Below are 24,389 nucleotides of genomic sequence, written 5' to 3' on the forward strand. Positions count from 1 at the left end.
TTCAGGTATCACTGCGCGAGTGTGATCCGCGAGGAGAAAAGGTTCTACTTCAGCAGCAATCTCATTGGCTGCGTTACATATTGATACGCGGATCGGCGGAAGCAGGATTTGGTCCGTCTCTAAGGCAGCGCCACTTCGTAGTGCAGAGACGGACGAGCGCTGCACCTGCGCTGTTGTGCTTAGCGGGGTGCGCTCTAGTGGGAAAGTTGTGTATGTGCTGACTACACGGAACTATGTTCACAACACTCATCCAACCAAATGATTCTCTTCCATTGGTCCACAGTACATATTTTATGTTTTTGGCACCACATTTTCCTGTTACGGGCATCTGCATCGCTGGTGAGTGGTTTTGGAATTCCAGCTCGCCTTGCAATTCCCTGCTTAAGCAGATCGCTTGGTGATCTTTCAGGCCTGACAGAGTTTGGTTTTGCGAAGTTCAGTGCTGCAGTGACTTTTACAGCTGTCATCCTCTTATTATTCTTCAAAAAATGGTTCAAATGGCTCTGAGCACTATGGGACTTAACTTCTAAGGTCATCAGTCCCCTAGAACTTAGAACTACTTAAACCTAACCAACGTAAGGACATCACACACATCCATGCCCCAGGCAGGATTCGAACCTGCGACCGTAGCGGTTGTGCGGTTCCAGACTGTATCGCCTAGAACCGCTCGGCTACCCCGTTCGGCTATTATTCTTTACAATCTTCTTCAAAGAGCGACTGTCACGATCATTCAACACACACTATAGTACGCATTGTGACTTATTGGACGGCGTGCTTCTCCTTTGCCTCTATGCGGTGTAAATGTTCGATACTGTGTCTATTCAAACACCGAGCACTTCGGCACCACCCACCTTGCCCATTTTCGAATTTACTCATATCCAACGCAAAACGCTTACAACTACACACTACACTGCTCTGACCCCGACCGACACTTGCAGCGTACTGAGGACATTGCACAGGTTCCATTTGTGGGGAAATACAACAGTGCAACCTCGAGACTTGGCTAACATCTGCATTTGTGTTCTACAACGCGCTTCTCGTGGTGTTTCCCGTGTTTTTGTCCAACCCCTGTATGTATAATGAACACGAAAATCTCGACACGGCAATTGTATTCAGAGTAATTAGATTTTGCAAATCAGCTATCCAGACTGTGTATATCATGATTTTTGAAGCTAGTCATCAAGAATGTATATCACGGATAATCTGAACCAGTTCGTGTTGGAAGAGCATGAATGTCATAAGTGTTGTAGTTACAGGAAAACCAGAATACTACAAATTATACATTCTCCTACAAAGTTTGCGTGCCAAGCGCACTTTTGCATTCGCTCGTGCAAATAATGTTCAAGTCGGGTGTATCAGCAGGGCGTGTAGAAACACATGCATGTACCATAAAAATAGTGCACTTTTAATAAAATAATCTATCACATTATAGACGGACTTCATACATTATGCTGTTTCTTGATCAGAAAACAAAATTGCTGCTTAAATTCTAAGATTAAGACGTGCGAATATTAATTGAATGAAATGTGATTTGAAATTATTGTTTCTACAGACGTCTAATTAAATAACATTTCCAATGCATTTCGTACCGTCAGTCTCACTACGGTGCATCCGCACATACTTTGCGTGTCGTCTCCCTGGTACTGCACCGGTACAGGTCACTGGAATTGCTAAGACAGGTGGCTAAAACTAAACTTTTGCTTCTTGAGAAAGTCCCCATGACAAACTAGTGATCGTAGGACTCCGAAACACTGTGGAAGCATTTGTATGGACATGTGGAAGAGAAATAACGAATAAACACTTGAAAGAAACACACTTTAATTTCTACGTAAGAGGATGACATTTGTTAACTGCATACTATGTTGACGTTCCAGGTTACAAATGTTGCTCAATGTGACTGTTATCTGCATACCGACAGCCTGGAATCGCACTAGAGATGCCTATTCTGCTGCCCGAAACGACGGTGGACAATGGAAGGTTCAGATGTCGTGACGCAGATCGTTCACTGCGTGGAAATCGCACATTGCGTCCAGCATTCTCAGCTCTGTCAGCAGTAAATTCTACAACATTTTGTGACGAAATTGGCCGTCGGCCTCTCGCAGGAGCAGTTCGCAGATCGCCAGTTAATTCAAACTTCCGAATAATGTTCGTCAACCCCAGTGTAGAAGGAGGACCTCTCCGTATTAGTTTAAATCGTGGACACTCGCAAAGACCAGCAGCGCTATTGCCGTTTTTTTGACAAAACAGTTTTACAAGTGAAGCGCTGCACACCTTGTCTATACCTATGTTAACTGTCTGCAACTGTAATACACACTGATGCTTGTGTTTCAGGCCTGTATGTTTAATTATAACCACCCTATATTCTGATACATGTCGCTGCCAACTTTGGTCATCAAATGGTACTGTGCACAATAGACCTGACGATATAATCGCCATGCTTGATGATGTGATTAATTTTGGAGATAAATAAATTACGGCAGAAGATAACACTTGTATATGACATCTAACGTCGTTGTGTTAATGGACTGTCAGGTCAAGTAGTCCTGTCGACGACGAGTTTATTTAAGGGCCCACGATCGATGTATTGCTGACACTCACAGCAGCAGTATCGCCTACACTCGGCCACTGTCGTTAGCGTGACCACACACGAGCTAATTCCAAGAAAATGAAACCGGTGTTATGAACGGCACTGTGTCAGAAATCTTTTTCATGGAAAGTCTACTAATACGGTTAGCAACAGTATTCAGAACACGTTTCTTTGGAAGCTGTAAACTGACCTGTAACAAAGTGTTGAGACCTAAAATATCAACTAGTTAGCCAAAAGAAATGTGATGAAAATGTTTACAACTGTGGGACTAGGTTTGATTAGTTCTTTACGTACCTTTAAAGAATTTCCCCCTTATCAAAGTTACTTTAGACTGTCACATTTTTAATATGTTCCAAGTAGTTCTAATCTTGCTGGTGATGACCCTGTTCTATTTCTATTTAAATGCGTGCAAAGCTAACAAAATGCACTATTAGTCTGGAACAGGGTGATTCAGATTCCTGGCCGACCATCCATATTTAGATTTGAATTTTCATAAAACAACTAAGCCGATTCACTCCCATCTTAAATTTTTCTGTTCACACCTTCTTTTTGAGCACCAAGGTGTGTACCCATTACAGCCGTGATGATTTGTCAGGGCAGCCCCAAATACATAAAGACATGGTTAGCAAGATATACTGTCTTATTTGGGAAGGATAAGTCAATAGCCAAGGCAAACCAAAGTTCACAGTGCACAAATAAGCCACCTGAAACATAACAGAAAAAAAACAAATGGATCGCATTTCCACATATTACCCCAGAAAATAAAGTAGGGTCACGCTGCCAGTGGGGATTTAAAAGGAAAGACCGCTTAAAAGGAAAGACCGCCGAGAGCATGCAAGAGACACTGAAGCCCCGAATTATGGTGAATTAGCATGAATGCAAAGCTTCAATAGTTTCACAGGTCATCTGGTTTATCTACCTGGCATTCGGCTGATTGCCCATATCAATCAACAATTGAAAATTCCTGACTTGGCTTTGCTCGACTGCCGCTCGCTGCCGCTCGGTTACAGGCATAGGGTGTATGAAAAATGTCAGCAATCTGACTGCGCGAAATATTGAGACGCACTCCGCACGCCAACATTTCAATGGGGGGGATCGCAGCCCAGAGTCTTGCAGGTCATCGTCCTCCCGCCATGAGGTCGAACTGTACGAAATCCACTTGCTTGGCGGAAGAATCTTGTACACTGAATTTTGTAGAATATGGTGATAGGCAAAAGTTTTCTTGTACCGCTGCACGGAGAAACAAAAATTGGAGGAGCTGGGATTTGAACCCAGGACTTTCTGCATGCGAAGCAGACACTCTACCACTGAGTTACACCCCCGCCAGAGCAAGTACATCTGGGACGAGTGCCTCGTGGATCCTACTGTCATTATTTCTTAGGTTTGAACGGTACAGTAAGTGTTGGAGGAACCTATTCATGACAAGACCTAAGCAGCGTCGACTCCGTGGCGCAACGGTAGCGCGTCTGACTCCAGATCAGAAGGTTGCGTGTTCAAATCACGTCGGGGTCACAATGAAATTTTCGTTTACGGAAGCCATAGGCGAGTATGTCAGTTTAATCAGATACCAAACGATTACGGAGAACGGACGAACAGAACTTGCTTGAAAAAAGCTACTAGTGCAATTTTCGCGTTCTGACATTAAGGTGAAGGCGCCGACTCGCACGTTCTCCAGGCGCGAAGTGTCTAGTATTTTTGATATTTATATCGTTTAACGCTAATATATAACTGAGAGATAATGATTACGCAATATTTTGCTCGATTAGACGTCTTTAGCCAGGCAGAGTATAATACTTTTCCTTGAGTTATGGGAACAGAAAGATCGTGAAAGGGGGTATAGCTCAGTCGTAGAGCATTCGACTGCAGATCGAGAGGTCCCCGGTTCAATCCCGGGTGCCCCCTTCATTTTTCAGTATCTCGAAAAAACAAATGACGATTGTCGCGGTGAGTTGCAAATGCATGTTTGAGATGCACCCTGCACGCCATACCGAAGGCTTTGGAGCAACATTTCAATGGGGGGGATCGCAGCCCAGAGTCTTGCAGGTCATCGTCCTCCCGCCATGAGGTCGAACTGTACGAAATCCACTTGCTTGGCGGAAGAATCTTGTACACTGAATTTTGTAGAATATGGTGATAGGCAAAAGTTTTCTTGTACCGCTGCACGGAGAAACAAAAATTGGAGGAGCTGGGATTTGAACCCAGGACTTTCTGCATGCGAAGCAGACACTCTACCACTGAGTTACACCCCCGCCAGAGCAAGTACATCTGGGACGAGTGCCTCGTGGATCCTACTGTCATTATTTCTTAGGTTTGAACGGTACAGTAAGTGTTGGAGGAACCTATTCATGACAAGACCTAAGCAGCGTCGACTCCGTGGCGCAACGGTAGCGCGTCTGACTCCAGATCAGAAGGTTGCGTGTTCAAATCACGTCGGGGTCACAATGAAATTTTCGTTTACGGAAGCCATAGGCGAGTATGTCAGTTTAATCAGATACCAAACGATTACGGAGAACGGACGAACAGAACTTGCTTGAAAAAAGCTACTAGTGCAATTTTCGCGTTCTGACATTAAGGTGAAGGCGCCGACTCGCACGTTCTCCAGGCGCGAAGTGTCTAGTATTTTTGATATTTATATCGTTTAACGCTAATATATAACTGAGAGATAATGATTACGCAATATTTTGCTCGATTAGACGTCTTTAGCCAGGCAGAGTATAATACTTTTCCTTAAGTTATGGGAACAGAAAGATCGTGAAAGGGGGTATAGCTCAGTCGTAGAGCATTCGACTGCAGATCGAGAGGTCCCCGGTTCAATCCCGGGTGCCCCCTTCATTTTTCAGTATCTCGAAAAAACAAATGACGATTGTCGCGGTGAGTTGCAAATGCATGTTTGAGATGCACCCTGCACGCCATACCGAAGGCTTTGGAGCAACATTTCAATGGGGGGGATCGCAGCCCAGAGTCTTGCAGGTCATCGTCCTCCCGCCATGAGGTCGAACTGTACGAAATCCACTTGCTTGGCGGAAGAATCTTGTACACTGAATTTTGTAGAATATGGTGATAGGCAAAAGTTTTCTTGTACCGCTGCACGGAGAAACAAAAATTGGAGGAGCTGGGATTTGAACCCAGGACTTTCTGCATGCGAAGCAGACACTCTACCACTGAGTTACACCCCCGCCAGAGCAAGTACATCTGGGACGAGTGCCTCGTGGATCCTACTGTCATTATTTCTTAGGTTTGAACGGTACAGTAAGTGTTGGAGGAACCTATTCATGACAAGACCTAAGCAGCGTCGACTCCGTGGCGCAACGGTAGCGCGTCTGACTCCAGATCAGAAGGTTGCGTGTTCAAATCACGTCGGGGTCACAATGAAATTTTCGTTTACGGAAGCCATAGGCGAGTATGTCAGTTTAATCAGATACCAAACGATTACGGAGAACGGACGAACAGAACTTGCTTGAAAAAAGCTACTAGTGCAATTTTCGCGTTCTGACATTAAGGTGAAGGCGCCGACTCGCACGTTCTCCAGGCGCGAAGTGTCTAGTATTTTTGATATTTATATCGTTTAACGCTAATATATAACTGAGAGATAATGATTACGCAATATTTTGCTCGATTAGACGTCTTTAGCCAGGCAGAGTATAATACTTTTCCTTAAGTTATGGGAACAGAAAGATCGTGAAAGGGGGTATAGCTCAGTCGTAGAGCATTCGACTGCAGATCGAGAGGTCCCCGGTTCAATCCCGGGTGCCCCCTTCATTTTTCAGTATCTCGAAAAAACAAATGACGATTGTCGCGGTGAGTTGCAAATGCATGTTTGAGATGCACCCTGCACGCCATACCGAAGGCTTTGGAGCAACATTTCAATGGGGGGGATCGCAGCCCAGAGTCTTGCAGGTCATCGTCCTCCCGCCATGAGGTCGAACTGTACGAAATCCACTTGCTTGGCGGAAGAATCTTGTACACTGAATTTTGTAGAATATGGTGATAGGCAAAAGTTTTCTTGTACCGCTGCACGGAGAAACAAAAATTGGAGGAGCTGGGATTTGAACCCAGGACTTTCTGCATGCGAAGCAGACACTCTACCACTGAGTTACACCCCCGCCAGAGCAAGTACATCTGGGACGAGTGCCTCGTGGATCCTACTGTCATTATTTCTTAGGTTTGAACGGTACAGTAAGTGTTGGAGGAACCTATTCATGACAAGACCTAAGCAGCGTCGACTCCGTGGCGCAACGGTAGCGCGTCTGACTCCAGATCAGAAGGTTGCGTGTTCAAATCACGTCGGGGTCACAATGAAATTTTCGTTTACGGAAGCCATAGGCGAGTATGTCAGTTTAATCAGATACCAAACGATTACGGAGAACGGACGAACAGAACTTGCTTGAAAAAAGCTACTAGTGCAATTTTCGCGTTCTGACATTAAGGTGAAGGCGCCGACTCGCACGTTCTCCAGGCGCGAAGTGTCTAGTATTTTTGATATTTATATCGTTTAACGCTAATATATAACTGAGAGATAATGATTACGCAATATTTTGCTCGATTAGACGTCTTTAGCCAGGCAGAGTATAATACTTTTCCTTAAGTTATGGGAACAGAAAGATCGTGAAAGGGGGTATAGCTCAGTCGTAGAGCATTCGACTGCAGATCGAGAGGTCCCCGGTTCAATCCCGGGTGCCCCCTTCATTTTTCAGTATCTCGAAAAAACAAATGACGATTGTCGCGGTGAGTTGCAAATGCATGTTTGAGATGCACCCTGCACGCCATACCGAAGGCTTTGGAGCAACATTTCAATGGGGGGGATCGCAGCCCAGAGTCTTGCAGGTCATCGTCCTCCCGCCATGAGGTCGAACTGTACGAAATCCACTTGCTTGGCGGAAGAATCTTGTACACTGAATTTTGTAGAATATGGTGATAGGCAAAAGTTTTCTTGTACCGCTGCACGGAGAAACAAAAATTGGAGGAGCTGGGATTTGAACCCAGGACTTTCTGCATGCGAAGCAGACACTCTACCACTGAGTTACACCCCCGCCAGAGCAAGTACATCTGGGACGAGTGCCTCGTGGATCCTACTGTCATTATTTCTTAGGTTTGAACGGTACAGTAAGTGTTGGAGGAACCTATTCATGACAAGACCTAAGCAGCGTCGACTCCGTGGCGCAACGGTAGCGCGTCTGACTCCAGATCAGAAGGTTGCGTGTTCAAATCACGTCGGGGTCACAATGAAATTTTCGTTTACGGAAGCCATAGGCGAGTATGTCAGTTTAATCAGATACCAAACGATTACGGAGAACGGACGAACAGAACTTGCTTGAAAAAAGCTACTAGTGCAATTTTCGCGTTCTGACATTAAGGTGAAGGCGCCGACTCGCACGTTCTCCAGGCGCGAAGTGTCTAGTATTTTTGATATTTATATCGTTTAACGCTAATATATAACTGAGAGATAATGATTACGCAATATTTTGCTCGATTAGACGTCTTTAGCCAGGCAGAGTATAATACTTTTCCTTAAGTTATGGGAACAGAAAGATCGTGAAAGGGGGTATAGCTCAGTCGTAGAGCATTCGACTGCAGATCGAGAGGTCCCCGGTTCAATCCCGGGTGCCCCCTTCATTTTTCAGTATCTCGAAAAAACAAATGACGATTGTCGCGGTGAGTTGCAAATGCATGTTTGAGATGCACCCTGCACGCCATACCGAAGGCTTTGGAGCAACATTTCAATGGGGGGGATCGCAGCCCAGAGTCTTGCAGGTCATCGTCCTCCCGCCATGAGGTCGAACTGTACGAAATCCACTTGCTTGGCGGAAGAATCTTGTACACTGAATTTTGTAGAATATGGTGATAGGCAAAAGTTTTCTTGTACCGCTGCACGGAGAAACAAAAATTGGAGGAGCTGGGATTTGAACCCAGGACTTTCTGCATGCGAAGCAGACACTCTACCACTGAGTTACACCCCCGCCAGAGCAAGTACATCTGGGACGAGTGCCTCGTGGATCCTACTGTCATTATTTCTTAGGTTTGAACGGTACAGTAAGTGTTGGAGGAACCTATTCATGACAAGACCTAAGCAGCGTCGACTCCGTGGCGCAACGGTAGCGCGTCTGACTCCAGATCAGAAGGTTGCGTGTTCAAATCACGTCGGGGTCACAATGAAATTTTCGTTTACGGAAGCCATAGGCGAGTATGTCAGTTTAATCAGATACCAAACGATTACGGAGAACGGACGAACAGAACTTGCTTGAAAAAAGCTACTAGTGCAATTTTCGCGTTCTGACATTAAGGTGAAGGCGCCGACTCGCACGTTCTCCAGGCGCGAAGTGTCTAGTATTTTTGATATTTATATCGTTTAACGCTAATATATAACTGAGAGATAATGATTACGCAATATTTTGCTCGATTAGACGTCTTTAGCCAGGCAGAGTATAATACTTTTCCTTAAGTTATGGGAACAGAAAGATCGTGAAAGGGGGTATAGCTCAGTCGTAGAGCATTCGACTGCAGATCGAGAGGTCCCCGGTTCAATCCCGGGTGCCCCCTTCATTTTTCAGTATCTCGAAAAAACAAATGACGATTGTCGCGGTGAGTTGCAAATGCATGTTTGAGATGCACCCTGCACGCCATACCGAAGGCTTTGGAGCAACATTTCAATGGGGGGGATCGCAGCCCAGAGTCTTGCAGGTCATCGTCCTCCCGCCATGAGGTCGAACTGTACGAAATCCACTTGCTTGGCGGAAGAATCTTGTACACTGAATTTTGTAGAATATGGTGATAGGCAAAAGTTTTCTTGTACCGCTGCACGGAGAAACAAAAATTGGAGGAGCTGGGATTTGAACCCAGGACTTTCTGCATGCGAAGCAGACACTCTACCACTGAGTTACACCCCCGCCAGAGCAAGTACATCTGGGACGAGTGCCTCGTGGATCCTACTGTCATTATTTCTTAGGTTTGAACGGTACAGTAAGTGTTGGAGGAACCTATTCATGACAAGACCTAAGCAGCGTCGACTCCGTGGCGCAACGGTAGCGCGTCTGACTCCAGATCAGAAGGTTGCGTGTTCAAATCACGTCGGGGTCACAATGAAATTTTCGTTTACGGAAGCCATAGGCGAGTATGTCAGTTTAATCAGATACCAAACGATTACGGAGAACGGACGAACAGAACTTGCTTGAAAAAAGCTACTAGTGCAATTTTCGCGTTCTGACATTAAGGTGAAGGCGCCGACTCGCACGTTCTCCAGGCGTATTTTTGATATTTATATCGTTTAACGCTAATATATAACTGAGAGATAATGATTACGCAATATTTTGCTCGATTAGACGTCTTTAGCCAGGCAGAGTATAATACTTTTCCTTAAGTTATGGGAACAGAAAGATCGTGAAAGGGGGTATAGCTCAGTCGTAGAGCATTCGACTGCAGATCGAGAGGTCCCCGGTTCAATCCCGGGTGCCCCCTTCATTTTTCAGTATCTCGAAAAAACAAATGACGATTGTCGCGGTGAGTTGCAAATGCATGTTTGAGATGCACCCTGCACGCCATACCGAAGGCTTTGGAGCAACATTTCAATGGGGGGGATCGCAGCCCAGAGTCTTGCAGGTCATCGTCCTCCCGCCATGAGGTCGAACTGTACGAAATCCACTTGCTTGGCGGAAGAATCTTGTACACTGAATTTTGTAGAATATGGTGATAGGCAAAAGTTTTCTTGTACCGCTGCACGGAGAAACAAAAATTGGAGGAGCTGGGATTTGAACCCAGGACTTTCTGCATGCGAAGCAGACACTCTACCACTGAGTTACACCCCCGCCAGAGCAAGTACATCTGGGACGAGTGCCTCGTGGATCCTACTGTCATTATTTCTTAGGTTTGAACGGTACAGTAAGTGTTGGAGGAACCTATTCATGACAAGACCTAAGCAGCGTCGACTCCGTGGCGCAACGGTAGCGCGTCTGACTCCAGATCAGAAGGTTGCGTGTTCAAATCACGTCGGGGTCACAATGAAATTTTCGTTTACGGAAGCCATAGGCGAGTATGTCAGTTTAATCAGATACCAAACGATTACGGAGAACGGACGAACAGAACTTGCTTGAAAAAAGCTACTAGTGCAATTTTCGCGTTCTGACATTAAGGTGAAGGCGCCGACTCGCACGTTCTCCAGGCGCGAAGTGTCTAGTATTTTTGATATTTATATCGTTTAACGCTAATATATAACTGAGAGATAATGATTACGCAATATTTTGCTCGATTAGACGTCTTTAGCCAGGCAGAGTATAATACTTTTCCTTAAGTTATGGGAACAGAAAGATCGTGAAAGGGGGTATAGCTCAGTCGTAGAGCATTCGACTGCAGATCGAGAGGTCCCCGGTTCAATCCCGGGTGCCCCCTTCATTTTTCAGTATCTCGAAAAAACAAATGACGATTGTCGCGGTGAGTTGCAAATGCATGTTTGAGATGCACCCTGCACGCCATACCGAAGGCTTTGGAGCAACATTTCAATGGGGGGGATCGCAGCCCAGAGTCTTGCAGGTCATCGTCCTCCCGCCATGAGGTCGAACTGTACGAAATCCACTTGCTTGGCGGAAGAATCTTGTACACTGAATTTTGTAGAATATGGTGATAGGCAAAAGTTTTCTTGTACCGCTGCACGGAGAAACAAAAATTGGAGGAGCTGGGATTTGAACCCAGGACTTTCTGCATGCGAAGCAGACACTCTACCACTGAGTTACACCCCCGCCAGAGCAAGTACATCTGGGACGAGTGCCTCGTGGATCCTACTGTCATTATTTCTTAGGTTTGAACGGTACAGTAAGTGTTGGAGGAACCTATTCATGACAAGACCTAAGCAGCGTCGACTCCGTGGCGCAACGGTAGCGCGTCTGACTCCAGATCAGAAGGTTGCGTGTTCAAATCACGTCGGGGTCACAATGAAATTTTCGTTTACGGAAGCCATAGGCGAGTATGTCAGTTTAATCAGATACCAAACGATTACGGAGAACGGACGAACAGAACTTGCTTGAAAAAAGCTACTAGTGCAATTTTCGCGTTCTGACATTAAGGTGAAGGCGCCGACTCGCACGTTCTCCAGGCGCGAAGTGTCTAGTATTTTTGATATTTATATCGTTTAACGCTAATATATAACTGAGAGATAATGATTACGCAATATTTTGCTCGATTAGACGTCTTTAGCCAGGCAGAGTATAATACTTTTCCTTAAGTTATGGGAACAGAAAGATCGTGAAAGGGGGTATAGCTCAGTCGTAGAGCATTCGACTGCAGATCGAGAGGTCCCCGGTTCAATCCCGGGTGCCCCCTTCATTTTTCAGTATCTCGAAAAAACAAATGACGATTGTCGCGGTGAGTTGCAAATGCATGTTTGAGATGCACCCTGCACGCCATACCGAAGGCTTTGGAGCAACATTTCAATGGGGGGGATCGCAGCCCAGAGTCTTGCAGGTCATCGTCCTCCCGCCATGAGGTCGAACTGTACGAAATCCACTTGCTTGGCGGAAGAATCTTGTACACTGAATTTTGTAGAATATGGTGATAGGCAAAAGTTTTCTTGTACCGCTGCACGGAGAAACAAAAATTGGAGGAGCTGGGATTTGAACCCAGGACTTTCTGCATGCGAAGCAGACACTCTACCACTGAGTTACACCCCCGCCAGAGCAAGTACATCTGGGACGAGTGCCTCGTGGATCCTACTGTCATTATTTCTTAGGTTTGAACGGTACAGTAAGTGTTGGAGGAACCTATTCATGACAAGACCTAAGCAGCGTCGACTCCGTGGCGCAACGGTAGCGCGTCTGACTCCAGATCAGAAGGTTGCGTGTTCAAATCACGTCGGGGTCACAATGAAATTTTCGTTTACGGAAGCCATAGGCGAGTATGTCAGTTTAATCAGATACCAAACGATTACGGAGAACGGACGAACAGAACTTGCTTGAAAAAAGCTACTAGTGCAATTTTCGCGTTCTGACATTAAGGTGAAGGCGCCGACTCGCACGTTCTCCAGGCGCGAAGTGTCTAGTATTTTTGATATTTATATCGTTTAACGCTAATATATAACTGAGAGATAATGATTACGCAATATTTTGCTCGATTAGACGTCTTTAGCCAGGCAGAGTATAATACTTTTCCTTAAGTTATGGGAACAGAAAGATCGTGAAAGGGGGTATAGCTCAGTCGTAGAGCATTCGACTGCAGATCGAGAGGTCCCCGGTTCAATCCCGGGTGCCCCCTTCATTTTTCAGTATCTCGAAAAAACAAATGACGATTGTCGCGGTGAGTTGCAAATGCATGTTTGAGATGCACCCTGCACGCCATACCGAAGGCTTTGGAGCAACATTTCAATGGGGGGGATCGCAGCCCAGAGTCTTGCAGGTCATCGTCCTCCCGCCATGAGGTCGAACTGTACGAAATCCACTTGCTTGGCGGAAGAATCTTGTACACTGAATTTTGTAGAATATGGTGATAGGCAAAAGTTTTCTTGTACCGCTGCACGGAGAAACAAAAATTGGAGGAGCTGGGATTTGAACCCAGGACTTTCTGCATGCGAAGCAGACACTCTACCACTGAGTTACACCCCCGCCAGAGCAAGTACATCTGGGACGAGTGCCTCGTGGATCCTACTGTCATTATTTCTTAGGTTTGAACGGTACAGTAAGTGTTGGAGGAACCTATTCATGACAAGACCTAAGCAGCGTCGACTCCGTGGCGCAACGGTAGCGCGTCTGACTCCAGATCAGAAGGTTGCGTGTTCAAATCACGTCGGGGTCACAATGAAATTTTCGTTTACGGAAGCCATAGGCGAGTATGTCAGTTTAATCAGATACCAAACGATTACGGAGAACGGACGAACAGAACTTGCTTGAAAAAAGCTACTAGTGCAATTTTCGCGTTCTGACATTAAGGTGAAGGCGCCGACTCGCACGTTCTCCAGGCGCGAAGTGTCTAGTATTTTTGATATTTATATCGTTTAACGCTAATATATAACTGAGAGATAATGATTACGCAATATTTTGCTCGATTAGACGTCTTTAGCCAGGCAGAGTATAATACTTTTCCTTAAGTTATGGGAACAGAAAGATCGTGAAAGGGGGTATAGCTCAGTCGTAGAGCATTCGACTGCAGATCGAGAGGTCCCCGGTTCAATCCCGGGTGCCCCCTTCATTTTTCAGTATCTCGAAAAAACAAATGACGATTGTCGCGGTGAGTTGCAAATGCATGTTTGAGATGCACCCTGCACGCCATACCGAAGGCTTTGGAGCAACATTTCAATGGGGGGGATCGCAGCCCAGAGTCTTGCAGGTCATCGTCCTCCCGCCATGAGGTCGAACTGTACGAAATCCACTTGCTTGGCGGAAGAATCTTGTACACTGAATTTTGTAGAATATGGTGATAGGCAAAAGTTTTCTTGTACCGCTGCACGGAGAAACAAAAATTGGAGGAGCTGGGATTTGAACCCAGGACTTTCTGCATGCGAAGCAGACACTCTACCACTGAGTTACACCCCCGCCAGAGCAAGTACATCTGGGACGAGTGCCTCGTGGATCCTACTGTCATTATTTCTTAGGTTTGAACGGTACAGTAAGTGTTGGAGGAACCTATTCATGACAAGACCTAAGCAGCGTCGACTCCGTGGCGCAACGGTAGCGCGTCTGACTCCAGATCAGAAGGTTGCGTGTTCAAATCACGTCGGGGTCACAATGAAATTTTCGTTTACGGAAGCCATAGGCGAGTATGTCAGTTTAATCAGATACCAAACGATTACGGAGAACGGACGAACAGAACTTGCTTGAAAAAAGCTACTAGTGCAATTTTCGCGTTCTGACATTAAGGTGAAGGCGCCGACTCGCACGTTCTCCAGGCGCGAAGTGTCTAGTATTTTTGATATTTATATCGTTTAACGCTAATATATAACTGAGAGATAATGATTACGCAATATTTTGCTCGATTAGACGTCTTTAGCCAGGCAGAGTATAACACTTTTCCTTAAGTTATGGGAACAGAAAGATCGTGAAAGGGGGTATAGCTCAGTCGTAGAGCATTCGACTGCAGATCGAGAGGTCCCCGGTTCAATCCCGGGTGCCCCCTTCATTTTTCAGTATCTCGAAAAAACAAATGACGATTGTCGCGGTGAGTTGCAAATGCATGTTTGAGATGCACCCTGCACGCCATACCGAAGGCTTTGGAGCAACATTTCAATGGGGGGGATCGCAGCCCAGAGTCTTGCAGGTCATCGTCCTCCCGCCATGAGGTCGAACTGTACGAAATCCACTTGCTTGGCGGAAGAATCTTGTACACTGAATTTTGTAGAATATGGTGATAGGCAAAAGTTTTCTTGTACCGCTGCACGGAGAAACAAAAATTGGAGGAGCTGGGATTTGAACCCAGGACTTTCTGCATGCGAAGCAGACACTCTACCACTGAGTTACACCCCCGCCAGAGCAAGTACATCTGGGACGAGTGCCTCGTGGATCCTACTGTCATTATTTCTTAGGTTTGAACGGTACAGTAAGTGTTGGAGGAACCTATTCATGACAAGACCTAAGCAGCGTCGACTCCGTGGCGCAACGGTAGCGCGTCTGACTCCAGATCAGAAGGTTGCGCGTTCAAATCACGTCGGGGTCACAATGAAATTTTCGTTTACGGAAGCCATAGGCGAGTATGTCAGTTTAATCAGATACCAAACGATTACGGAGAACGGACGAACAGAACTTGCTTGAAAAAAGCTACTAGTGCAATTTTCGCGTTCTGACATTAAGGTGAAGGCGCCGACTCGCACGTTCTCCAGGCGCGAAGTGTCTAGTATTTTTGATATTTATATCGTTTAACGCTAATATATAACTGAGAGATAATGATTACGCAATATTTTGCTCGATTAGACGTCTTTAGCCAGGCAGAGTATAATACTTTTCCTTAAGTTATGGGAACAGAAAGATCGTGAAAGGGGGTATAGCTCAGTCGTAGAGCATTCGACTGCAGATCGAGAGGTCCCCGGTTCAATCCCGGGTGCCCCCTTCATTTTTCAGTATCTCGAAAAAACAAATGACGATTGTCGCGGTGAGTTGCAAATGCATGTTTGAGATGCACCCTGCACGCCATACCGAAGGCTTTGGAGCAACATTTCAATGGGGGGGATCGCAGCCCAGAGTCTTGCAGGTCATCGTCCTCCCGCCATGAGGTCGAACTGTACGAAATCCACTTGCTTGGCGGAAGAATCTTGTACACTGAATTTTGTAGAATATGGTGATAGGCAAAAGTTTTCTTGTACCGCTGCACGGAGAAACAAAAATTGGAGGAGCTGGGATTTGAACCCAGGACTTTCTGCATGCGAAGCAGACACTCTACCACTGAGTTACACCCCCGCCAGAGCAAGTACATCTGGGACGAGTGCCTCGTGGATCCTACTGTCATTATTTCTTAGGTTTGAACGGTACAGTAAGTGTTGGAGGAACCTATTCATGACAAGACCTAAGCAGCGTCGACTCCGTGGCGCAACGGTAGCGCGTCTGACTCCAGATCAGAAGGTTGCGTGTTCAAATCACGTCGGGGTCACAATGAAATTTTCGTTTACGGAAGCCATAGGCGAGTATGTCAGTTTAATCAGATACCAAACGATTACGGAGAACGGACGAACAGAACTTGCTTGAAAAAAGCTACTAGTGCAATTTTCGCGTTCTGACATTAAGGTGAAGGCGCCGACTCGCACGTTCTCCAGGCGCGAAGTGTCTAGTATTTTTGATATTTATATCGTTTAACGCTAATATATAACTGAGAGATAATGATTACGCAATATTTTGCTCGATTAGACGTCTTTAGCCAGGCAGAGTATAATACTTTTCCTTAAGTTATGTTAACAGAAAGATCGTGAAAGGGGGTATAGCTCAGTCGTAGAGCATTCGACTGCAGATCGAGAGGTCCCCGGTTCAATCCCGGGTGCCCCCTTCATTTTTCAGTATCTCGAAAAAACAAATGACGATTGTCGCGGTGAGTTGCAAATGCATGTTTGAGATGCACCCTGCACGCCATACCGAAGGCTTTGGAGCAACATTTCAATGGGGGGGATCGCAGCCCAGAGTCTTGCAGGTCATCGTCCTCCCGCCATGAGGTCGAACTGTACGAAATCCACTTGCTTGGCGGAAGAATCTTGTACACTGAATTTTGTAGAATATGGTGATAGGCAAAAGTTTTCTTGTACCGCTGCACGGAGAAACAAAAATTGGAGGAGCTGGGATTTGAACCCAGGACTTTCTGCATGCGAAGCAGACACTCTACCACTGAGTTACACCCCCGCCAGAGCAAGTACATCTGGGACGAGTGCCTCGTGGATCCTACTGTCATTATTTCTTAGGTTTGAACGGTACAGTAAGTGTTGGAGGAACCTATTCATGACAAGACCTAAGCAGCGTCGACTCCGTGGCGCAACGGTAGCGCGTCTGACTCCAGATCAGAAGGTTGCGTGTTCAAATCACGTCGGGGTCACAATGAAATTTTCGTTTACGGAAGCCATAGGCGAGTATGTCAGTTTAATCAGATACCAAACGATTACGGAGAACGGACGAACAGAACTTGCTTGAAAAAAGCTACTAGTGCAATTTTCGCGTTCTGACATTAAGGTGAAGGCGCCGACTCGCACGTTCTCCAGGCGCGAAGTGTCTAGTATTTTTGATATTTATATCGTTTAACGCTAATATATAACTGAGAGATAATGATTACGCAATATTTTGCTCGATTAGACGTCTTTAGCCAGGCAGAGTATAATACTTTTCCTTAAGTTATGGGAACAGAAAGATCGTGAAAGGGGGTATAGCTCAGTCGTAGAGCATTCGACTGCAGATCGAGAGGTCCCCGGTTCAATCCCGGGTGCCCCCTTCATTTTTCAGTATCTCGAAAAAACAAATGACGATTGTCGCGGTGAGTTGCAAATGCATGTTTGAGATGCACCCTGCACGCCATACCGAAGGCTTTGGAGCAACATTTCAATGGGGGGGATCGCAGCCCAGAGTCTTGCAGGTCATCGTCCTCCCGCCATGAGGTCGAACTGTACGAAATCCACTTGCTTGGCGGAAGAATCTTGTACACTGAATTTTGTAGAATATGGTGATAGGCAAAAGTTTTCTTGTACCGCTGCACGGAGAAACAAAAATTGGAGGAGCTGGGATTTGAACCCAGGACTTTCTGCATGCGAAGCAGACACTCTACCACTGAGTTACACCCCCGCCAGAGCAAGTACATCTGGGACGAGTGCCTCGTGGATCCTACTGTCATTATTTCTTAGGTTTGAACGGTACAGTAAGTGTTGGAGGAACCTATTCATGACAAGACCTAAGCAGCGTCGACTCCGTGGCGCAACGGTAGCGCGTCTGACTCCAGATCAGAAGGTTGCGTGTTCAAATCACGTCGGGGTCACAATGAAATTTTCGTTTACGGAAGCCATAGGCGAGTATGTCAGTTTAATCAGATACCAAACGATTACGGAGAACGGACGAACAGAACTTGCTTGAAAAAAGCTACTAGTGCAATTTTCGCGTTCTGACATTAAGGTGAAGGCGCCGACTCGCACGTTCTCCAGGCGCGAAGTGTCTAGTATTTTTGATATTTATATCGTTTAACGCTAATATATAACTGAGAGATAATGATTACGCAATATTTTGCTCGATTAGACGTCTTTAGCCAGGCAGAGTATAATACTTTTCCTTAAGTTATGGGAACAGAAAGATCGTGAAAGGGGGTATAGCTCAGTCGTAGAGCATTCGACTGCAGATCGAGAGGTCCCCGGTTCAATCCCGGGTGCCCCCTTCATTTTTCAGTATCTCGAAAAAACAAATGACGATTGTCGCGGTGAGTTGCAAATGCATGTTTGAGATGCACCCTGCACGCCATACCGAAGGCTTTGGAGCAACATTTCAATGGGGGGGATCGCAGCCCAGAGTCTTGCAGGTCATCGTCCTCCCGCCATGAGGTCGAACTGTACGAAATCCACTTGCTTGGCGGAAGAATCTTGTACACTGAATTTTGTAGAATTTGGTGATAGGCAAAAGTTTTCTTGTACCGCTGCACGGAGAAACAAAAATTGGAGGAGCTGGGATTTGAACCCAGGACTTTCTGCATGCGAAGCAGACACTCTACCACTGAGTTACACCCCCGCCAGAGCAAGTACATCTGGGACGAGTGCCTCGTGGATCCTACTGTCATTATTTCTTAGGTTTGAACGGTACAGTAAGTGTTGGAGGAACCTATTCATGACAAGACCTAAGCAGCGTCGACTCCGTGGCGCAACGGTAGCGCGTCTGACTCCAGATCAGAAGGTTGCGTGTTCAAATCACGTCGGGGTCACAATGAAATTTTCGTTTACGGAAGCCATAGGCGAGTATGTCAGTTTAATCAGATACCAAACGATTACGGAGAACGGACGAACAGAACTTGCTTGAAAAAAGCTACTAGTGCAATTTTCGCGTTCTGACATTAAGGTGAAGGCGCCGACTCGCACGTTCTCCAGGCGCGAAGTGTCTAGTATTTTTGATATTTATATCGTTTAACGCTAATATATAACTGAGAGATAATGATTACGCAATATTTTGCTCGATTAGACGTCTTTAGCCAGGCAGAGTATAATACTTTTCCTTAAGTTATGGGAACAGAAAGATCGTGAAAGGGGGTATAGCTCAGTCGTAGAGCATTCGACTGCAGATCGAGAGGTCCCCGGTTCAATCCCGGGTGCCCCCTTCATTTTTCAGTATCTCGAAAAAACAAATGACGATTGTCGCGGTGAGTTGCAAATGCATGTTTGAGATGCACCCTGCACGCCATACCGAAGGCTTTGGAGCAACATTTCAATGGGGGGGATCGCAGCCCAGAGTCTTGCAGGTCATCGTCCTCCCGCCATGAGGTCGAACTGTACGAAATCCACTTGCTTGGCGGAAGAATCTTGTACACTGAATTTTGTAGAATATGGTGATAGGCAAAAGTTTTCTTGTACCGCTGCACGGAGAAACAAAAATTGGAGGAGCTGGGATTTGAACCCAGGACTTTCTGCATGCGAAGCAGACACTCTACCACTGAGTTACACCCCCGCCAGAGCAAGTACATCTGGGACGAGTGCCTCGTGGATCCTACTGTCATTATTTCTTAGGTTTGAACGGTACAGTAAGTGTTGGAGGAACCTATTCATGACAAGACCTAAGCAGCGTCGACTCCGTGGCGCAACGGTAGCGCGTCTGACTCCAGATCAGAAGGTTGCGTGTTCAAATCACGTCGGGGTCACAATGAAATTTTCGTTTACGGAAGCCATAGGCGAGTATGTCAGTTTAATCAGATACCAAACGATTACGGAGAACGGACGAACAGAACTTGCTTGAAAAAAGCTACTAGTGCAATTTTCGCGTTCTGACATTAAGGTGAAGGCGCCGACTCGCACGTTCTCCTGGCGCGAAGTGTCTAGTATTTTTGATATTTATATCGTTTAACGCTAATATATAACTGAGAGATAATGATTACGCAATATTTTGCTCGATTAGACGTCTTTAGCCAGGCAGAGTATAATACTTTTCCTTAAGTTATGGGAACAGAAAGATCGTGAAAGGGGGTATAGCTCAGTCGTAGAGCATTCGACTGCAGATCGAGAGGTCCCCGGTTCAATCCCGGGTGCCCCCTTCATTTTTCAGTATCTCGAAAAAACAAATGACGATTGTCGCGGTGAGTTGCAAATGCATGTTTGAGATGCACCCTGCACGCCATACCGAAGGCTTTGGAGCAACATTTCAATGGGGGGGATCGCAGCCCAGAGTCTTGCAGGTCATCGTCCTCCCGCCATGAGGTCGAACTGTACGAAATCCACTTGCTTGGCGGAAGAATCTTGTACACTGAATTTTGTAGAATATGGTGATAGGCAAAAGTTTTCTTGTACCGCTGCACGGAGAAACAAAAATTGGAGGAGCTGGGATTTGAACCCAGGACTTTCTGCATGCGAAGCAGACACTCTACCACTGAGTTACACCCCCGCCAGAGCAAGTACATCTGGGACGAGTGCCTCGTGGATCCTACTGTCATTATTTCTTAGGTTTGAACGGTACAGTAAGTGTTGGAGGAACCTATTCATGACAAGACCTAAGCAGCGTCGACTCCGTGGCGCAACGGTAGCGCGTCTGACTCCAGATCAGAAGGTTGCGTGTTCAAATCACGTCGGGGTCACAATGAAATTTTCGTTTACGGAAGCCATAGGCGAGTATGTCAGTTTAATCAGATACCAAACGATTACGGAGAACGGACGAACAGAACTTGCTTGAAAAAAGCTACTAGTGCAATTTTCGCGTTCTGACATTAAGGTGAAGGCGCCGACTCGCACGTTCTCCAGGCGCGAAGTGTCTAGTATTTTTGATATTTATATCGTTTAACGCTAATATATAACTGAGAGATAATGATTACGCAATATTTTGCTCGATTAGACGTCTTTAGCCAGGCAGAGTATAATACTTTTCCTTAAGTTATGGGAACAGAAAGATCGTGAAAGGGGGTATAGCTCAGTCGTAGAGCATTCGACTGCAGATCGAGAGGTCCCCGGTTCAATCCCGGGTGCCCCCTTCATTTTTCAGTATCTCGAAAAAACAAATGACGATTGTCGCGGTGAGTTGCAAATGCATGTTTGAGATGCACCCTGCACGCCATACCGAAGGCTTTGGAGCAACATTTCAATGGGGGGGATCGCAGCCCAGAGTCTTGCAGGTCATCGTCCTCCCGCCATGAGGTCGAACTGTACGAAATCCACTTGCTTGGCGGAAGAATCTTGTACACTGAATTTTGTAGAATATGGTGATAGGCAAAAGTTTTCTTGTACCGCTGCACGGAGAAACAAAAATTGGAGGAGCTGGGATTTGAACCCAGGACTTTCTGCATGCGAAGCAGACACTCTACCACTGAGTTACACCCCCGCCAGAGCAAGTACATCTGGGACGAGTGCCTCGTGGATCCTACTGTCATTATTTCTTAGGTTTGAACGGTACAGTAAGTGTTGGAGGAACCTATTCATGACAAGACCTAAGCAGCGTCGACTCCGTGGCGCAACGGTAGCGCGTCTGACTCCAGATCAGAAGGTTGCGTGTTCAAATCACGTCGGGGTCACAATGAAATTTTCGTTTACGGAAGCCATAGGCGAGTATGTCAGTTTAATCAGATACCAAACGATTACGGAGAACGGACGAACAGAACTTGCTTGAAAAAAGCTACTAGTGCAATTTTCGCGTTCTGACATTAAGGTGAAGGCGCCGACTCGCACGTTCTCCAGGCGCGAAGTGTCTAGTATTTTTGATATTTATATCGTTTAACGCTAATATATAACTGAGAGATAATGATTACGCAATATTTTGCTCGATTAGACGTCTTTAGCCAGGCAGAGTATAATACTTTTCCTTAAGTTATGGGAACAGAAAGATCGTGAAAGGGGGTATAGCTCAGTCGTAGAGCATTCGACTGCAGATCGAGAGGTCCCCGGTTCAATCCCGGGTGCCCCCTTCATTTTTCAGTATCTCGAAAAAACAAATGACGATTGTCGCGGTGAGTTGCAAATGCATGTTTGAGATGCACCCTGCACGCCATACCGAAGGCTTTGGAGCAACATTTCAATGGGGGGGATCGCAGCCCAGAGTCTTGCAGGTCATCGTCCTCCCGCCATGAGGTCGAACTGTACGAAATCCACTTGCTTGGCGGAAGAATCTTGTACACTGAATTTTGTAGAATATGGTGATAGGCAAAAGTTTTCTTGTACCGCTGCACGGAGAAACAAAAATTGGAGGAGCTGGGATTTGAACCCAGGACTTTCTGCATGCGAAGCAGACACTCTACCACTGAGTTACACCCCCGCCAGAGCAAGTACATCTGGGACGAGTGCCTCGTGGATCCTACTGTCATTATTTCTTAGGTTTGAACGGTACAGTAAGTGTTGGAGGAACCTATTCATGACAAGACCTAAGCAGCGTCGACTCCGTGGCGCAACGGTAGCGCGTCTGACTCCAGATCAGAAGGTTGCGTGTTCAAATCACGTCGGGGTCACAATGAAATTTTCGTTTACGGAAGCCATAGGCGAGTATGTCAGTTTAATCAGATACCAAACGATTACGGAGAACGGACGAACAGAACTTGCTTGAAAAAAGCTACTAGTGCAATTTTCGCGTTCTGACATTAAGGTGAAGGCGCCGACTCGCACGTTCTCCAGGCGCGAAGTGTCTAGTATTTTTGATATTTATATCGTTTAACGCTAATATATAACTGAGAGATAATGATTACGCAATATTTTGCTCGATTAGACGTCTTTAGCCAGGCAGAGTATAATACTTTTCCTTAAGTTATGGGAACAGAAAGATCGTGAAAGGGGGTATAGCTCAGTCGTAGAGCATTCGACTGCAGATCGAGAGGTCCCCGGTTCAATCCCGGGTGCCCCCTTCATTTTTCAGTATCTCGAAAAAACAAATGACGATTGTCGCGGTGAGTTGCAAATGCATGTTTGAGATGCACCCTGCACGCCATACCGAAGGCTTTGGAGCAACATTTCAATGGGGGGGATCGCAGCCCAGAGTCTTGCAGGTCATCGTCCTCCCGCCATGAGGTCGAACTGTACGAAATCCACTTGCTTGGCGGAAGAATCTTGTACACTGAATTTTGTAGAATATGGTGATAGGCAAAAGTTTTCTTGTACCGCTGCACGGAGAAACAAAAATTGGAGGAGCTGGGATTTGAACCCAGGACTTTCTGCATGCGAAGCAGACACTCTACCACTGAGTTACACCCCCGCCAGAGCAAGTACATCTGGGACGAGTGCCTCGTGGATCCTACTGTCATTATTTCTTAGGTTTGAACGGTACAGTAAGTGTTGGAGGAACCTATTCATGACAAGACCTAAGCAGCGTCGACTCCGTGGCGCAACGGTAGCGCGTCTGACTCCAGATCAGAAGGTTGCGTGTTCAAATCACGTCGGGGTCACAATGAAATTTTCGTTTACGGAAGCCATAGGCGAGTATGTCAGTTTAATCAGATACCAAACGATTACGGAGAACGGACGAACAGAACTTGCTTGAAAAAAGCTACTAGTGCAATTTTCGCGTTCTGACATTAAGGTGAAGGCGCCGACTCGCACGTTCTCCAGGCGCGAAGTGTCTAGTATTTTTGATATTTATATCGTTTAACGCTAATATATAACTGAGAGATAATGATTACGCAATATTTTGCTCGATTAGACGTCTTTAGCCAGGCAGAGTATAATACTTTTCCTTAAGTTATGGGAACAGAAAGATCGTGAAAGGGGGTATAGCTCAGTCGTAGAGCATTCGACTGCAGATCGAGAGGTCCCCGGTTCAATCCCGGGTGCCCCCTTCATTTTTCAGTATCTCGAAAAAACAAATGACGATTGTCGCGGTGAGTTGCAAATGCATGTTTGAGATGCACCCTGCACGCCATACCGAAGGCTTTGGAGCAACATTTCAATGGGGGGGATCGCAGCCCAGAGTCTTGCAGGTCATCGTCCTCCCGCCATGAGGTCGAACTGTACGAAATCCACTTGCTTGGCGGAAGAATCTTGTACACTGAATTTTGTAGAATATGGTGATAGGCAAAAGTTTTCTTGTACCGCTGCACGGAGAAACAAAAATTGGAGGAGCTGGGATTTGAACCCAGGACTTTCTGCATGCGAAGCAGACACTCTACCACTGAGTTACACCCCCGCCAGAGCAAGTACATCTGGGACGAGTGCCTCGTGGATCCTACTGTCATTATTTCTTAGGTTTGAACGGTACAGTAAGTGTTGGAGGAACCTATTCAT

At 46.1% G+C, this 24,389-nt stretch overlaps 67 non-coding genes across 67 annotated transcripts; 44 read left to right on the forward strand and 23 right to left on the reverse strand.

Moving 5' to 3' along the window:
- Positions 1-3,837: 3,837 nt before the first annotated feature.
- On the reverse strand, positions 3,838-3,909 carry Trnaa-cgc. Its single transcript has one exon. It is a non-coding gene; the product is annotated as a tRNA-Ala (tRNA).
- A 118-nt stretch (positions 3,910-4,027) lies between these two features.
- Positions 4,028-4,099, forward strand: Trnaw-cca. Its single transcript has one exon. It is a non-coding gene; the product is annotated as a tRNA-Trp (tRNA).
- Positions 4,100-4,417: 318 nt separating this feature from the next.
- On the forward strand, positions 4,418-4,489 carry Trnac-gca. The gene has a single exon. It is a non-coding gene; the product is annotated as a tRNA-Cys (tRNA).
- A 275-nt stretch (positions 4,490-4,764) lies between these two features.
- Trnaa-cgc lies at positions 4,765-4,836 on the reverse strand. The gene has a single exon. It is a non-coding gene; the product is annotated as a tRNA-Ala (tRNA).
- A 118-nt stretch (positions 4,837-4,954) lies between these two features.
- Positions 4,955-5,026, forward strand: Trnaw-cca. Its single transcript has one exon. It is a non-coding gene; the product is annotated as a tRNA-Trp (tRNA).
- Positions 5,027-5,344: 318 nt separating this feature from the next.
- Trnac-gca lies at positions 5,345-5,416 on the forward strand. Its single transcript has one exon. It is a non-coding gene; the product is annotated as a tRNA-Cys (tRNA).
- Positions 5,417-5,691: 275 nt separating this feature from the next.
- Positions 5,692-5,763, reverse strand: Trnaa-cgc. Its single transcript has one exon. It is a non-coding gene; the product is annotated as a tRNA-Ala (tRNA).
- A 118-nt stretch (positions 5,764-5,881) lies between these two features.
- On the forward strand, positions 5,882-5,953 carry Trnaw-cca. The gene has a single exon. It is a non-coding gene; the product is annotated as a tRNA-Trp (tRNA).
- A 318-nt stretch (positions 5,954-6,271) lies between these two features.
- Positions 6,272-6,343, forward strand: Trnac-gca. Its single transcript has one exon. It is a non-coding gene; the product is annotated as a tRNA-Cys (tRNA).
- Positions 6,344-6,618: 275 nt separating this feature from the next.
- Positions 6,619-6,690, reverse strand: Trnaa-cgc. The gene has a single exon. It is a non-coding gene; the product is annotated as a tRNA-Ala (tRNA).
- A 118-nt stretch (positions 6,691-6,808) lies between these two features.
- Positions 6,809-6,880, forward strand: Trnaw-cca. The gene has a single exon. It is a non-coding gene; the product is annotated as a tRNA-Trp (tRNA).
- A 318-nt stretch (positions 6,881-7,198) lies between these two features.
- On the forward strand, positions 7,199-7,270 carry Trnac-gca. The gene has a single exon. It is a non-coding gene; the product is annotated as a tRNA-Cys (tRNA).
- Positions 7,271-7,545: 275 nt separating this feature from the next.
- Positions 7,546-7,617, reverse strand: Trnaa-cgc. Its single transcript has one exon. It is a non-coding gene; the product is annotated as a tRNA-Ala (tRNA).
- Positions 7,618-7,735: 118 nt separating this feature from the next.
- Trnaw-cca lies at positions 7,736-7,807 on the forward strand. The gene has a single exon. It is a non-coding gene; the product is annotated as a tRNA-Trp (tRNA).
- Positions 7,808-8,125: 318 nt separating this feature from the next.
- Positions 8,126-8,197, forward strand: Trnac-gca. Its single transcript has one exon. It is a non-coding gene; the product is annotated as a tRNA-Cys (tRNA).
- Positions 8,198-8,472: 275 nt separating this feature from the next.
- On the reverse strand, positions 8,473-8,544 carry Trnaa-cgc. The gene has a single exon. It is a non-coding gene; the product is annotated as a tRNA-Ala (tRNA).
- Positions 8,545-8,662: 118 nt separating this feature from the next.
- On the forward strand, positions 8,663-8,734 carry Trnaw-cca. The gene has a single exon. It is a non-coding gene; the product is annotated as a tRNA-Trp (tRNA).
- Positions 8,735-9,052: 318 nt separating this feature from the next.
- Positions 9,053-9,124, forward strand: Trnac-gca. The gene has a single exon. It is a non-coding gene; the product is annotated as a tRNA-Cys (tRNA).
- A 275-nt stretch (positions 9,125-9,399) lies between these two features.
- On the reverse strand, positions 9,400-9,471 carry Trnaa-cgc. The gene has a single exon. It is a non-coding gene; the product is annotated as a tRNA-Ala (tRNA).
- A 118-nt stretch (positions 9,472-9,589) lies between these two features.
- Positions 9,590-9,661, forward strand: Trnaw-cca. Its single transcript has one exon. It is a non-coding gene; the product is annotated as a tRNA-Trp (tRNA).
- Positions 9,662-9,967: 306 nt separating this feature from the next.
- Trnac-gca lies at positions 9,968-10,039 on the forward strand. Its single transcript has one exon. It is a non-coding gene; the product is annotated as a tRNA-Cys (tRNA).
- A 275-nt stretch (positions 10,040-10,314) lies between these two features.
- On the reverse strand, positions 10,315-10,386 carry Trnaa-cgc. Its single transcript has one exon. It is a non-coding gene; the product is annotated as a tRNA-Ala (tRNA).
- Positions 10,387-10,504: 118 nt separating this feature from the next.
- Trnaw-cca lies at positions 10,505-10,576 on the forward strand. Its single transcript has one exon. It is a non-coding gene; the product is annotated as a tRNA-Trp (tRNA).
- A 318-nt stretch (positions 10,577-10,894) lies between these two features.
- Positions 10,895-10,966, forward strand: Trnac-gca. Its single transcript has one exon. It is a non-coding gene; the product is annotated as a tRNA-Cys (tRNA).
- A 275-nt stretch (positions 10,967-11,241) lies between these two features.
- Trnaa-cgc lies at positions 11,242-11,313 on the reverse strand. Its single transcript has one exon. It is a non-coding gene; the product is annotated as a tRNA-Ala (tRNA).
- A 118-nt stretch (positions 11,314-11,431) lies between these two features.
- Trnaw-cca lies at positions 11,432-11,503 on the forward strand. Its single transcript has one exon. It is a non-coding gene; the product is annotated as a tRNA-Trp (tRNA).
- A 318-nt stretch (positions 11,504-11,821) lies between these two features.
- On the forward strand, positions 11,822-11,893 carry Trnac-gca. Its single transcript has one exon. It is a non-coding gene; the product is annotated as a tRNA-Cys (tRNA).
- A 275-nt stretch (positions 11,894-12,168) lies between these two features.
- On the reverse strand, positions 12,169-12,240 carry Trnaa-cgc. Its single transcript has one exon. It is a non-coding gene; the product is annotated as a tRNA-Ala (tRNA).
- Positions 12,241-12,358: 118 nt separating this feature from the next.
- On the forward strand, positions 12,359-12,430 carry Trnaw-cca. The gene has a single exon. It is a non-coding gene; the product is annotated as a tRNA-Trp (tRNA).
- A 318-nt stretch (positions 12,431-12,748) lies between these two features.
- Trnac-gca lies at positions 12,749-12,820 on the forward strand. Its single transcript has one exon. It is a non-coding gene; the product is annotated as a tRNA-Cys (tRNA).
- Positions 12,821-13,095: 275 nt separating this feature from the next.
- Trnaa-cgc lies at positions 13,096-13,167 on the reverse strand. Its single transcript has one exon. It is a non-coding gene; the product is annotated as a tRNA-Ala (tRNA).
- Positions 13,168-13,285: 118 nt separating this feature from the next.
- On the forward strand, positions 13,286-13,357 carry Trnaw-cca. The gene has a single exon. It is a non-coding gene; the product is annotated as a tRNA-Trp (tRNA).
- Positions 13,358-13,675: 318 nt separating this feature from the next.
- Trnac-gca lies at positions 13,676-13,747 on the forward strand. Its single transcript has one exon. It is a non-coding gene; the product is annotated as a tRNA-Cys (tRNA).
- A 275-nt stretch (positions 13,748-14,022) lies between these two features.
- Trnaa-cgc lies at positions 14,023-14,094 on the reverse strand. Its single transcript has one exon. It is a non-coding gene; the product is annotated as a tRNA-Ala (tRNA).
- A 118-nt stretch (positions 14,095-14,212) lies between these two features.
- On the forward strand, positions 14,213-14,284 carry Trnaw-cca. Its single transcript has one exon. It is a non-coding gene; the product is annotated as a tRNA-Trp (tRNA).
- A 318-nt stretch (positions 14,285-14,602) lies between these two features.
- On the forward strand, positions 14,603-14,674 carry Trnac-gca. The gene has a single exon. It is a non-coding gene; the product is annotated as a tRNA-Cys (tRNA).
- A 275-nt stretch (positions 14,675-14,949) lies between these two features.
- Trnaa-cgc lies at positions 14,950-15,021 on the reverse strand. Its single transcript has one exon. It is a non-coding gene; the product is annotated as a tRNA-Ala (tRNA).
- Positions 15,022-15,139: 118 nt separating this feature from the next.
- Positions 15,140-15,211, forward strand: Trnaw-cca. Its single transcript has one exon. It is a non-coding gene; the product is annotated as a tRNA-Trp (tRNA).
- Positions 15,212-15,529: 318 nt separating this feature from the next.
- Positions 15,530-15,601, forward strand: Trnac-gca. Its single transcript has one exon. It is a non-coding gene; the product is annotated as a tRNA-Cys (tRNA).
- Positions 15,602-15,876: 275 nt separating this feature from the next.
- On the reverse strand, positions 15,877-15,948 carry Trnaa-cgc. The gene has a single exon. It is a non-coding gene; the product is annotated as a tRNA-Ala (tRNA).
- Positions 15,949-16,066: 118 nt separating this feature from the next.
- Positions 16,067-16,138, forward strand: Trnaw-cca. Its single transcript has one exon. It is a non-coding gene; the product is annotated as a tRNA-Trp (tRNA).
- Positions 16,139-16,456: 318 nt separating this feature from the next.
- Positions 16,457-16,528, forward strand: Trnac-gca. Its single transcript has one exon. It is a non-coding gene; the product is annotated as a tRNA-Cys (tRNA).
- Positions 16,529-16,803: 275 nt separating this feature from the next.
- On the reverse strand, positions 16,804-16,875 carry Trnaa-cgc. The gene has a single exon. It is a non-coding gene; the product is annotated as a tRNA-Ala (tRNA).
- Positions 16,876-16,993: 118 nt separating this feature from the next.
- Positions 16,994-17,065, forward strand: Trnaw-cca. Its single transcript has one exon. It is a non-coding gene; the product is annotated as a tRNA-Trp (tRNA).
- Positions 17,066-17,383: 318 nt separating this feature from the next.
- Positions 17,384-17,455, forward strand: Trnac-gca. Its single transcript has one exon. It is a non-coding gene; the product is annotated as a tRNA-Cys (tRNA).
- A 275-nt stretch (positions 17,456-17,730) lies between these two features.
- On the reverse strand, positions 17,731-17,802 carry Trnaa-cgc. The gene has a single exon. It is a non-coding gene; the product is annotated as a tRNA-Ala (tRNA).
- A 118-nt stretch (positions 17,803-17,920) lies between these two features.
- On the forward strand, positions 17,921-17,992 carry Trnaw-cca. Its single transcript has one exon. It is a non-coding gene; the product is annotated as a tRNA-Trp (tRNA).
- A 318-nt stretch (positions 17,993-18,310) lies between these two features.
- Positions 18,311-18,382, forward strand: Trnac-gca. The gene has a single exon. It is a non-coding gene; the product is annotated as a tRNA-Cys (tRNA).
- Positions 18,383-18,657: 275 nt separating this feature from the next.
- Positions 18,658-18,729, reverse strand: Trnaa-cgc. Its single transcript has one exon. It is a non-coding gene; the product is annotated as a tRNA-Ala (tRNA).
- A 118-nt stretch (positions 18,730-18,847) lies between these two features.
- Positions 18,848-18,919, forward strand: Trnaw-cca. Its single transcript has one exon. It is a non-coding gene; the product is annotated as a tRNA-Trp (tRNA).
- Positions 18,920-19,237: 318 nt separating this feature from the next.
- On the forward strand, positions 19,238-19,309 carry Trnac-gca. Its single transcript has one exon. It is a non-coding gene; the product is annotated as a tRNA-Cys (tRNA).
- Positions 19,310-19,584: 275 nt separating this feature from the next.
- Trnaa-cgc lies at positions 19,585-19,656 on the reverse strand. The gene has a single exon. It is a non-coding gene; the product is annotated as a tRNA-Ala (tRNA).
- A 118-nt stretch (positions 19,657-19,774) lies between these two features.
- Trnaw-cca lies at positions 19,775-19,846 on the forward strand. Its single transcript has one exon. It is a non-coding gene; the product is annotated as a tRNA-Trp (tRNA).
- Positions 19,847-20,164: 318 nt separating this feature from the next.
- Trnac-gca lies at positions 20,165-20,236 on the forward strand. The gene has a single exon. It is a non-coding gene; the product is annotated as a tRNA-Cys (tRNA).
- A 275-nt stretch (positions 20,237-20,511) lies between these two features.
- Trnaa-cgc lies at positions 20,512-20,583 on the reverse strand. The gene has a single exon. It is a non-coding gene; the product is annotated as a tRNA-Ala (tRNA).
- A 118-nt stretch (positions 20,584-20,701) lies between these two features.
- On the forward strand, positions 20,702-20,773 carry Trnaw-cca. The gene has a single exon. It is a non-coding gene; the product is annotated as a tRNA-Trp (tRNA).
- Positions 20,774-21,091: 318 nt separating this feature from the next.
- On the forward strand, positions 21,092-21,163 carry Trnac-gca. The gene has a single exon. It is a non-coding gene; the product is annotated as a tRNA-Cys (tRNA).
- A 275-nt stretch (positions 21,164-21,438) lies between these two features.
- Trnaa-cgc lies at positions 21,439-21,510 on the reverse strand. The gene has a single exon. It is a non-coding gene; the product is annotated as a tRNA-Ala (tRNA).
- Positions 21,511-21,628: 118 nt separating this feature from the next.
- On the forward strand, positions 21,629-21,700 carry Trnaw-cca. The gene has a single exon. It is a non-coding gene; the product is annotated as a tRNA-Trp (tRNA).
- Positions 21,701-22,018: 318 nt separating this feature from the next.
- Positions 22,019-22,090, forward strand: Trnac-gca. Its single transcript has one exon. It is a non-coding gene; the product is annotated as a tRNA-Cys (tRNA).
- Positions 22,091-22,365: 275 nt separating this feature from the next.
- Positions 22,366-22,437, reverse strand: Trnaa-cgc. Its single transcript has one exon. It is a non-coding gene; the product is annotated as a tRNA-Ala (tRNA).
- Positions 22,438-22,555: 118 nt separating this feature from the next.
- Trnaw-cca lies at positions 22,556-22,627 on the forward strand. Its single transcript has one exon. It is a non-coding gene; the product is annotated as a tRNA-Trp (tRNA).
- A 318-nt stretch (positions 22,628-22,945) lies between these two features.
- Trnac-gca lies at positions 22,946-23,017 on the forward strand. The gene has a single exon. It is a non-coding gene; the product is annotated as a tRNA-Cys (tRNA).
- A 275-nt stretch (positions 23,018-23,292) lies between these two features.
- Positions 23,293-23,364, reverse strand: Trnaa-cgc. Its single transcript has one exon. It is a non-coding gene; the product is annotated as a tRNA-Ala (tRNA).
- A 118-nt stretch (positions 23,365-23,482) lies between these two features.
- Positions 23,483-23,554, forward strand: Trnaw-cca. Its single transcript has one exon. It is a non-coding gene; the product is annotated as a tRNA-Trp (tRNA).
- A 318-nt stretch (positions 23,555-23,872) lies between these two features.
- Positions 23,873-23,944, forward strand: Trnac-gca. Its single transcript has one exon. It is a non-coding gene; the product is annotated as a tRNA-Cys (tRNA).
- A 275-nt stretch (positions 23,945-24,219) lies between these two features.
- On the reverse strand, positions 24,220-24,291 carry Trnaa-cgc. Its single transcript has one exon. It is a non-coding gene; the product is annotated as a tRNA-Ala (tRNA).
- Positions 24,292-24,389: the final 98 nt, after the last annotated feature.

This window comes from Schistocerca americana, chromosome 3 (genome assembly GCF_021461395.2).
Source record: "Schistocerca americana isolate TAMUIC-IGC-003095 chromosome 3, iqSchAmer2.1, whole genome shotgun sequence".
NCBI lineage: Eukaryota > Metazoa > Arthropoda > Insecta > Orthoptera > Acrididae > Schistocerca > Schistocerca americana.